This window comes from Gavialis gangeticus, unplaced genomic scaffold, assembly GCF_001723915.1.
Source record: "Gavialis gangeticus isolate Ggan-Ray unplaced genomic scaffold, GavGan_comp1, whole genome shotgun sequence".
NCBI classification, from domain to species: domain Eukaryota; kingdom Metazoa; phylum Chordata; order Crocodylia; family Gavialidae; genus Gavialis; species Gavialis gangeticus.
The window spans coordinates 57,327,944-57,339,559 of NW_017728992.1; the positions used below are offsets into that span (position 1 = coordinate 57,327,944).

Below are 11,616 nucleotides of genomic sequence, written 5' to 3' on the forward strand. Positions count from 1 at the left end.
ATAATCAGGAAAAAAAATTAAAAAGGGAAGCCTGATCAACGCTCGGTTCAGAAATGCAATGTAAAAAAACCACTGTCCCTTCTGTCTGCCCTTTATGAGCAAATAAGAAATGGGGGAGGCAGATGACCTTAGTTCTCCAAAGCCTTTTTATATTTGGTGGCATGAAGACATCCATATGTCGTCATGCAGGTTCTCCTTAAAACGTAACGATCACTGCTATCTATTTTATGCAGCAGGGGTTAGCTGCATGTCAGACGTGGTCTGACATAGCCGGTTACTTTGATTATATATTAGGTAAGTCGAGGGCTTTTCATTTCAGTTTCCAACCCAGACCTTCAGCTACTGCAAAATTCAGATAGCATGTTAATGTAGTTATGTTGCTTTGGACGGTGAAGACAGTACAGTTTTTATACCCTGGAAAAAGGATTATGAATGAGGGAGAAAAAATTGAGGGTGAGAGAAAAAAAATATGCCGTAGCTTTTTCTTTCTTTTTTTTTTTTTTTTTTTGAGATGCAGCAAGGTGTCTTCTTAGAGCAGCTTACAGTTTTGTCTTATTGTCCCCAAACATACATACATACATACATATATATAAATAAAATAAAAAATGGTCCAATATTTTACAGGCAGGAATTCTCATAAAAGGCTGGCTTTATTATCGCCATTTATGTAAGGCAAAGGTTGATAGGTTTTCTTCAGCTCTTGTCTGTCTGTCTCTCTGTCATCATGTAGATACATGTCAGTGGTGTAGGTTTTCAGTGCACTTACTCTAGCCCTGATCAGTCATGTAATTAGATCAGGCTGCCATGGTAACAGACAGTATTCATCGTCCATTCAGGTGTGTTTGTCTTGTGACTAGGCTACCTCAAGCGGTGTATGTACTGTATTTATGTTGTGCAGCCTGCATAGCTGACTGCTCTGTCTTCTTGCAGAATGTTTCAGCATATTGTAATCATTTCCTGACCACTGAGTATATGAAAGATGCTCCTCGAGTGCTACAGCATCAGGCAGTTTTTACATTTGTGCACAGTATGCAAATATATTGACCTAGTCAGGGAAATTACTCTAGTGTTTATTGTTTGTGAATCAACAAATGTTTGCTACTCCTTCTAAACTTTTTTTCAGGCTTATCTAAATGTTTAGTCCCCAGTCTAATCTTTTTAGTGGGCTAGGTGTTTAACCATGTGAAGGCTGAAATTGTGCATGAAAGATATCACAGGTCTGAGGGCTAACAGCTTAGGCCCCAAACCGTGTGCCTAACTTTACGTGCTCTGACTAGCAGAACGAAAGTGATGGGTAACTGGCATCAGCATTATCACTTACCTAAAAGAACACGTTGTTATAAGCATGTTCGTAATTCTTAGCAAGATTGGGGCCTTCATGTGTTTTACTTAGTCATTGAATTTCCAATTTCACTTTGTAAAACGTTAGGAGGAATAGCTCTTTTATCAGAGACCTTCTCATTACAGGTTGGTTCTTTTTTTTTATATTAATCTCTTGTTTCTGTTTTCATACTCTTCTCAGTTTTGTTTTATCGTAACATATGAATGAAGGCCTTTGGCTACTAAATTTATAATGCTGCTTTAATTGTGAATGTACGCTTTAAGTGCCTTCAAATTGCATACTGCCATTTCATAACATACTCATGGAGAAATATATTTGTATGTATTTATATATACATGTATGTTCAGTCTCAGATTTGGAAGCCACTCTATTAAGCCAGTCTTCAGAGAAAAAAAACAAACAGAAACCCCTGTTTTTAATCAGTAGCCTATATTTGGCTCACTGTGTAATTGGTGTCAACTGAAGTGACTCCAGTGGGCTGATTTATGAGCTTCTTTACATGGGACTGTATCCAGAGTAACTCCATGTATTGGAGCTATTTGAGACTTACACCACAATTAGGGAGCCCAGAGTCTGGTCCATTGTGTATGTAAATCTTCATACATTTCTTAGGTAAAATTCTTATGGACTTGAATAGGAGTTTTCTGTGAGTAAAGACTTCAGATCTCTGCCCAAGAAGCTATATTTATCACTGCCATAAGTGGTTAGTATCTCTATTCAAGATAATAGTGTTTCAAACATTTATGCTTATGGATGAACTTGGCCCTGTAGCTTTAATAGTTTGATCCAGAAAGCTGTCAATCAGCCAGGGCTCTCAATTGTTCAGGACTCAGCACCTTCCTGGACCAAGTTCTTAACTGCTTGAGTCTAAATGATATCCCGAACCTAAAATAGCTTTTTTAATAGTTCTGGTGTTGAAGTGAGGGGCTGGAGAAAGTAATGAGTACTGTCTGTCTCTGGCTCAAAGCTGGCAGTGCCTGTCAGTTTATAATCCCAGGTGCAGTGTAACTGAGCCCACAGGTTTCTGTCTGTCTGCCAAGCAGAGCCCTTGGTGCTCATCGGGGGGTTCATAAACAGTTTCTCGCACTTACGTGCAAACTTTTCAGTGCCCCGACTGACTTGGCTATGTTGTTTATAAAGCAGGGGTGTTCATCTCCTCAGCTGTGCAGCCACTTTCAGCCTGGGTATGGAGGAGACTGCTTGAAACTGTAAGTGCAGATGAGGAACCACGGGCCTGGAGAAACAGAAACAGCCACACAAAGTAACTCTGACAGAATGATCCTTTGTACTGCATCATGCTCTTTATACATATTGTGTCTTATGACAAGTTGTTTATAATGTGGCGCATAGCATGGAAAGTGTAAATATGGTTTAAAAATGCTGTGTATGCATAAGTGAGACTTCTGAAAAGCAGTCTGTCACGCCCCGCCCCCCCCGAATTCATTATAAAAGCTTGACAAAAATGGCCTTATTTTACAGGATATTTTATAACAGGCCTGAAGTTTCCTTTGCTCTAAGAAAAAGAAAATCTTTATGTAACCTATTCAGTGGCCTGGTTTCATCCTAGTTTAAAAAAATGGGCATTTGAACACTGAAATATAAAAAATAATTGTGTTAGTAATATAACTAGTGAAACAAAATCAGGCCTAATCCTGCTCGCACTGAAGTGCAGTGGCTTAAATTCTCCTTCACTTCAAAAGGGGCTTGTCTCAGTGTTGTCATTCTTCATATAGTACACTGCTTTTGTTCTGGTTTACTAATAGGAAAATGTAATCAAGAAGTGTAGCTTGGTTTCAAAAACATCTTAACCTTGCATATGGGGTCTGAAGTGTTTACTGCACACGTTTGGTATGAGAGAGAACACATTCTGAGACATATTTTCAGAAAAGTCTAACCAGGGATGGCTCTCAGCTGACTGTACTCTCAGCTGGTTTTGAGAGATTAGCTGTGTGGAAGACTGTTCAGGTACAGTACGTACAACTTAAATCAGTTCAGAGAACAAATTGAAATGGGGCCTGCTGCTTTAGCAAGTCCAAATATAATAAGCATGACAAAAAGAAGTGTGGCAGGCTTAGCACAGGTAAGTGTTTTCAGATGAAAGAAATGTGCTGCGTGCTAGGGAAGGTTGTACATAAGAAATTCAATAGCTTAAGCTTTTAAAACTAAAATGAAGTGAACAAGTCAATATTGTCATGTTATGTTTTGCATAATTTTAAGCAAGGCATATTTTATTTATCTTTGGACATGGAGAACCTGCATGTTATATTTTGGGGTCTGATGTAATATTCACAACGCTAAAAAAATACATTTTTCTTAAAAAAAAAAAATAGGATAAGTTTAAGGTGATTTGACTCAGCTGATATTACTGTATAAAATGTTTAAATTTTAGTATCTCTTTGAACAGATGTCTGGACAATAACTGGACAAATCGGTGCAGTTTCTTCTTGTGATCAGTGTATATGTTCTTAGGATACTACTTCACTGTATGTTCTCCCATAACTATAATGTGCAGAGGTGGTGTGTTTTATAACATACATGGTTGTAGGATGGCACCTGTCCTAGGTGCCAACAATGAGGGGGCAGCAGTATTCCCCCCTCTGTCTCCCCCCAAGCTGGGAGCCTTTGCTGGGCAGGGCAGTACTGCACCAAAGAGTACATGTGGTGGGCAGGGAAGAGTGGGGTGAGCAGAGTGGTGTTCTTCCCTCCTCCCCAAACCCCCAGCCCCATGTGCTCAATGAGTTTCTTTATGCCACTGATAACATAGGCACATCTGTATATATGGATGTGTTATTGGGCTTGGTATGGAAATTCACTTAAGAATGTTCTTAAATCCTATTAAATGCCCTGCTGCATAAGGTTAGACATAATGACCTGCTTAAAGTTAAGCATGACATTTGTGCAAGTGCGTGGAGAGGTGACCATAGATGTCTTTGTAAACTCAAACACAAGAATGCACAGGAGAAATGGTTTGACTAAATTCTGTTATTGTCTCAAGAGTGACAAAACATTTGGTGAGGTTCCAAGTGAAAAAACAAAACATATTTTGTTTAATATGCAGTGCCAGCAGAAATTTGAATGTGGCTCTTCATAATTTTTAATGAATAAATAAAATTGCAGCGATAGTGCACATCTTTGTTTGCATTATCTAGGAGTTTGCAGTATAATGTCTTGAACTCCAGAATTCCAGGGAAATGCTGCCAAATCTAATAATGAGAGCTAGGCATCTAGTATGTTTTTTATCTGGATAATGTTCTTAAAATGTTCTTTTTTAAGGTAATGTCCCACCTCAAATAAAATGTCACGAAAGAGTTATGATTCCTAAACTTATTACCATGATCTTTCAGCCTGAATAAAGGAGCTGGGATGAGGAAATGAATTTTCAGTTGGTTTGTACTTGCATATTACAAAAAGCAGTTGCTTAACAGGAATCTTCTAACAATTTTAAGGCCAGTACATGCAAAATTGGTTAGTAGTTAACTATTTCTCCCTCCTTTATTTTGTTTTCTATGTCTTCCACTTTTGGATCACCAGTCACATTGCAAGCCAACTCAGATGGGCAAGCAATACAAGCTGTGAATTTCTTTTTGACCCCCACTGGACAGTGATCCATCATTATTTTCATTTTCACTGAAGAGAAATGCATTGTAAATAAGGTGAGAATATAATGCTTTATAAACCACTGTCAGAAAAATTGCATTACTTCCCATGTCTCCTGTGTCTTGTGTAGGATGCTGTGTTTTAGGTGAGTGGGTTTTAGGTTTACTTTCGGTCAAAATGTATTCACTTGCTAAAGGACTATGTAATGAATGAAAACATTGTATCTTTGATCTTTGCTGTAATCCACCATCCATAAAAAAATTATATACATGTGTGAATGTGTGGTTCCTGTTTCTTGCAGCTTTTTTGCCTTTTTCAACCTTCTCTCAGCCAGAAAACCATGTCTGGCCTACTGATTCTCCCTTAAAACCATACATATCCAGCCACTTGTGACATATATAAATAGGTATTTGTGTTTTTGTTACTCTGGCTTAAACAGTGTTGTCATCTCTTGTGAATGTATTGAATTACTCAAAATATATCTTGTTTTCCTTAAATCCCCAGCTCCTGGAGTGATGTGATTAAACGAGAAACTCAACTGTTGTCTCCCTCCCCCTTTTTTTTATTCCTCTCCTTTTTTAAAGTACATTTCTACCCTTTATGGTTGTAGAGAAATGCCTGAAAACATGAAAGCTCAACAGTCAGACTGAAAATAAAAATAAACCTTTTTTTTAAATTCTCTTTGTTTCTGGGCCAGCATCATGATGGTTTGGGGTCTGACTCATGATTTTTGAATGCTGGGATTGCCAGTAGTGTTACTGTTAAAAAAAATATGAACAAAGGTCACGGGAAGAAAATATGCCCTTTAACTAATAATCACATTAAACTGAGCAGTTAGATGTGAAAAGGTTTTTATTATTTAAATCCAGAAAAAAAACTTATCGTTTTTTAATTATGAAAAGCTGATCAGAAAGTCTCTGATGTGGAATAACTTTTTATGTATACAGTATGTCACAGTGAAGTTAACAACACATAATTTACATTTTATTGTGGCTACAGGGTGGGGGGTTGTACTTTAAAGGGAAGTAGTCTAAGCAAGTAGTTGGATGTAAAAACATGCCTCTTACCATTTACAGTAATCAGCCAGCATGGAGGGGGCTTACTGGTAACTACTACATCTCTTTGGAGCATTATTCTTTTTGAGAATGAAATGCCAAACAAAGCACTGTTGCACTAATATATTATCACCTTCCAGTTTTAGAAGGAAAGGGCACTTTTACACGTGCTTCAACACATTCTGAGTAGAACGCATTGGAGCAGATTTGATTAACTGAGTTTGGTGGAGCATCTAGTGTATTTGGCGTCCCCCTGTTTCAAAATGGTGGTGGAGACACTTAACTAAAGCTATTGAACAAACTTTAGTTAAAGCGCCCTTGCTGCCATTTTGAAATGCAGGATGCTGATTACAGGAGACACTGCAGGCATTTTAATTAGGCTGGCTCCTGAGAGCTGCTCTAATTAAAATGCCTCCCCTCCCCCCCCACAGACACCCCAGAGCATGTGTATAGGTACCCAATATGACTTATAGCAGATGTCAATTTGGGATATCAGGTGGAGTATTCTTTTTACCTTAGCATTATCATGGCAACTGAGCAATTTATTTTTGCAGAATTAGCACAGATTTTATAAAATTATTTTTATTTACAGAAATGCTTACTATAGAAAAAGCTTCAATCTGGTAGCTGGAAGAAATAAGTAATTAAAGCATATTAATCAACTCTAAGTGTCTTCTGAATGTCCAGATTGTAGTACCCACAATGTATTGTTAAGTCACCTTGAATATTTTAGTAGCTAACATTTTTTGTGATTGCATGGAAAACAATACTATAAACAGTAAGTAAACATTAGGCATAAAAAATAACTTTGTTAGGTCCAGTGAAATTCACTTTTACCCACAGCCATAACAATATTAGTGCTTTGTCTGTGCCTGCATAGCTTGTGCCATGCTGTGTCCCTTAACAGGTATTAGACCAAGTTTAATTTCAGTATTGTTCTTTTTGTAGTTAAAATGGAAAGGGCCTGCTGCTTCAATCACATTACAACTGTGTACCATCTTTAGCAGGTATTCCTAATTTGTTCCAGAGTGAGATAACACTAAATAAGGCAAAAGTTATCTAGGTGGGCACTGGCTGGGTACACGGATTCTCTCTGTCACTGGAATTAACACAATGGCACCCAGAGTTGTAACTTAACGAAACAAGTGGGAACCACAGCCAGCAGCTACAGACAGGCTACGCCAGTGATACACAGTGGGTGCCTATACAAGTGTTTTGATGTGTTTTGATTAGAATGCATCAGAACAGACTCAATTAATCGAACTAATCCGATTAATTGACTAATTGGAACACTCCATTGTGCTACAGCATCTCACGTATTCAGAATTCCATGTTTCAAAATGGTGGTGGGGGCGTTTTAACTAAAGCTCATTAAACAAACTTTAGTTAAAGTGCTCTGACTGCCATTTTGAAATGTGGTATGCTGAATACACGTGACGCAACAGAGTTTTAATTAGAGTTGCTTCTAATTAAAATGCTTACATGTACCCCCTTCCACCCACCCCAGTCACCTGTATAGATGCCCAATCTTTTGGCCCTGCGGGCCAGATGAGTGACACAGATCAGGCCCCATGCTGCCTCCATTGGACCCAGTGCACTGGGATTAGGCCCTGTGTCCATGCTGCTTCTACCCAGGCCACATGCTGGGATCAGGGTCTGGGGCACCATGTCACCCCTGGCCAGCCCCATGTGAAGGGACCAGGCCTTACCTAACATAGCATTCAGGGCCATGGCTGGTGGCTGGAGCGTGCCTTGACCCCACAGATCAAGATGGAGCTTTGCATCCTACAAACCTTTCCTGCTCCACTGTTGTTTTAGGGATGGTAGCTGCAGTCTTCCATTTCATGGAGACTAGCTGACTCTTTGTTCAAGAGACAAAATATCAGGCACCTTTGATTTAATATACCATACGTCAAATCCAATCCTCAAGTCTTTACTTAAGCCCTAGTTGTACAACCATGTATGTATGTAACCCTGTTGACAGGGGTTATCCCATTGACTTCAGGCAGTAAAGACACTCTTGTGTGTCAGCATTTGTTGAATGGAGCCTTTAGTGTTTACTATTTTAATTCAGGCTAATATCAGCGTGAGTTTTCTAAGTGCTTTATCTCAATATGGACATGGGGGTTAGTTAAATTTAAATAAAATACTGCTGTTAATTTAATCTTGAGTTCTGTAAATTTTAGCCCAGAACAAAACAAAAATCTAGTGAGAGTTAGTGGGTTTTTTTTGTTCAGGGCTGGCATTGCTTCCTTTCATGTAAGCAAGTGACTCAGTGCTTTCTTTTAAACAGTTTTAAGAGGATTTTACATGAGAAACTGGACATTTTGAGAAGCAAACTCTAGCATCTTTTTCCACTGTTCTAGTCATTTGATACCTATTAATCATATTATGACATCTAGCTGACTCTATAGCAACTGTCTATTTGTAGCAATCCTTACTGAAATTTCATTCACTAGGGTATTTGTTGCCTAACAAGTCAACCTTTTACATAGGCTATGGTTTTAAATGTGGTGCTTTTCTAACATATAGTTAACACTCTTTCCTGGCTCATTTAGAGGCAAGTGGTAGTGTAGCCATTTAAAATAATTTTTAATAAAAAGACAGTGATGTAATTGCTCTTTGTGGCGAAGATATTAGTGCCCCCTTCTGGCTGTTTTATAAAGCAGTGTTGATATTCCTTAGAATGGCTGGGTTTTGCCTTTTCATTTTTATATGTGAAGGCATGCAGTGGCGGTAGGGCTAAAAGGAGGTGGTGGAGATTTTTGACTGAGCTAAGAGCACCAGGAAAATGAAGATAGATTTCAACTAGGTATAATTGGATAGTAATTAGAAATCACATTTAATTTTTGTAATTGCTTGTTTTGTATTTAAGTGTGTGAATAAATTTAGTGTAAACGAAAATGAAAACTTCATGGTGCAGACTGGTATCACAGAAGCAGGTCTCCTCCACATTGCTCTGCTTGTCATCTCACAGCTGACCTTATTTACTTCAGCTTTAGCTAGGCCTGTTGAGAGATTGCTGGTCTTGTGGCAGATTGTATGATGGTTTTGTGACATGTATAAATTGATTGTATTTTGTGCTGGGCGTAAGATGAGACTGCTAAACCTGTGTTCACTTGCGACCTAATCTGGGATTCAAGCCATGGTTCAGGTGCCATTTCTAAATTAGGGTATGTATTGCCACGCAGAGATACCTGAGCTAGTTCTGAACAAGCTAGCACAAGTACAGGAAACAGTATAGTTGCATTTATATGGTGTTTTGCCCAGGCTAGTATGCCCTGCTGACAGTGGCGCAAATTAGATGGGTGGAACATGGTGCTAATGTGCCAGAACTGTTTTTGATGTTGGCCACAGTAAAAGGTGTGGGATTTCGCCTGAGATGTGCTGATGTTCCTGTCGGTCCTTACCCCAGATGTTCTTGGCTAGAGAGTCTTGCTCTACTGCTCAGGATTATACCAATAGCCAAATCTAGAGTTTGGAAGGAGTTATTCCTGTGAGATTGGCACAGACTGGATCAGGAGGGGCACAGGAGGGAGGCTGTCTTCCTTTGTGGCATGGGGCATGGTCTTTTTTTCTAGGATCTTTTGCTAACCCAGGGGTGGGTAATTATTTTGGGCGGAGGGCCGCTTACTGAGTTTTGGCAAGCCATTGAAGGCCCCATTACAGGCAGCCGGGGGCAGATAAATATTAATTTTCTAAATTTTTTAGGGTTCCCGCAGGCCAGATAGAATGGCCTGGTGGGCTGCATCCAGCCTGTGGGCCACATCTTGTCCACTCCTGTGCTAACCTATTACTTCCCTGTCATAGCAGTGGAAGAGCACTGCGGTGCCCTAATTTCCCTTGCTTTTATATATAGTATACTGTACAATGTTCTGGGTGTCATAGATAGTGCACCTTGTAGTCATGTGTAAGGATCTGAAAATCTGATTACTGTGAATGAAGGGGACTGGATTTGTGCCCTTTCCAGCCCTATGTTCCTTAGCCAACTCCTTTGGGTATTTCTGTAGAGCTCTGTCTTGTGCCATGTAGGCCTACCCATAGATAGTTGTTTCTGAAGGTTTTTTAAAATGGAATATGAGAATCTGGAATATTTTTAACCTGATTTTAAGAACTGAAAGTGATCATTTGAAAAATAAAAATCAAGGCCAAGATTACAAGAGCATTGTCAATTTACAACCACAAATTTAAATTAAAAACTATATTGTAAAACGTTAAAATGAAATGCAAAGCTACTTTATTTTTAAATTTCACATAAATATTTAACTGCAGTGATTGACTTAGCAATATTACAGCATTAAGAGCCTGAAAGTAAAATTAATTTCTTGGATTTTTGTTGCCTGGTTTTGTAAGAAGTAAAGTTATCAAAATCTTGTTAAAAATAGTAATTAAAATAACACACAATCTGTATTTTAAAAATGATTTCATTTTTAACAATATAAAGTCTGTTACTAGCAGGACCAAGGAAATGTTGGTGTTTGTAATTATAATTAGGTGAAGTTTTGAGGTGCTTTTCTTTAACCAAAAAATATACATACTAATTGAGTAAAAATGTTTGTTATGTAAAGAACTGATTCAATTGTTTTGGTTGAAAATATTTGAGAAAGTCAGCATGTTTCACTTCAACATTTTGAAAAATGAAACCTCTTGTTGTTTTCTTTAGTAACAACACTGTGTTTTTAAATATACCTAAGATTTAATTTTGGAAAAGGTAAGAGGATCAGATTTTTGTCTGTTTGAAAAAAATGATTCCTTTGATACAAAATAACTACATGAGATGCTAGATAGTCAAGTCAAAGAGCAGACCCATGATTTTTAACCCATCAGTGTTTGTTTGTTTTTTTATATATTTCCTTGAAATGGTGTTAGGCACAATAAGTTTTAGAACGACATTGAATTTTTTTCATTTTTGTGGGGCCGGAATAATAGACGTTACCTCTACTTTTACATGTGCCTGGCACATACTTTTGAGGAAATGTTCTCTTGTTCTCATCCTTTCATGTGTACAAATTGTTCAATGCATTTCGAATGGATGCGCTCATACATGCACATTAGAGATTTGTCTTGACTGCAGCATAGGAGTGTCCTGGTTTGAGAATCATATTAGCCTAGCCACTGAAAGCAGGTAGGAAGATTTTTGTGGGGGAGAGGAGGGGAGGAGCATCTGGCCCAGTGCCTGAGTTAGTTTTGCTTAGGAAACAGGCAGCTAGAAAATGTTTTGAAACCAGCTTAAAATTTGACTCTGGATTTCTTTCATTCTTCATCTTATTAGATGTTCAGAAATACAGTATCTGTCTAGCTATTGAGAGCAGAGTGGTAAATCTTAGTGGTAGAAACATTGTTATTTCTTTGTTAAGCACTCATCCTATTATAATTTCTGTGAATTTAAACATTTCTGTGAGTAACTACTTGAACGAAGGTCAAGCTGTAGGAAGAAAAATGGTTGCAAAAAAGTACAGCTCTAATGCTTCAGTTTTTTCTGCTTGGTTTTTTTTTTTTGCCAGCAAATATTTTCTCTGTGTTGCTGTAACTTGTCAGTGTCACATCCCAGGAGCCCAGTAGGGAGTGCATTGGGTTTCTTCTCTTCTACGCCCCAAAACACATACCCTTTCTGATGCTGTG

The 11,616-nt window shown here is 38.3% G+C and overlaps 1 protein-coding gene across 4 annotated transcripts in view; it reads left to right on the forward strand.

The window, feature by feature from the left end:
* The window catches only part of ATXN1 (ataxin 1), a 338,219-nt gene that overhangs the window by 6,204 nt on the left and 320,399 nt on the right, over positions 1 to 11,616 (forward strand). For 2 of the 4 annotated variants that reach the window (XM_019522954.1, XM_019522947.1), the window contains exon 2: positions 4,874 to 4,995. The gene's annotated coding sequence lies outside the window, so the exon portion shown is untranslated. Of the gene's footprint in view, positions 1 to 56; positions 1,028 to 2,431; positions 2,604 to 4,873; positions 4,996 to 11,616 lie in introns of those variants that run through there. The other 2 variants (XM_019522959.1, XM_019522963.1) reach the window with 2 other exon arrangements.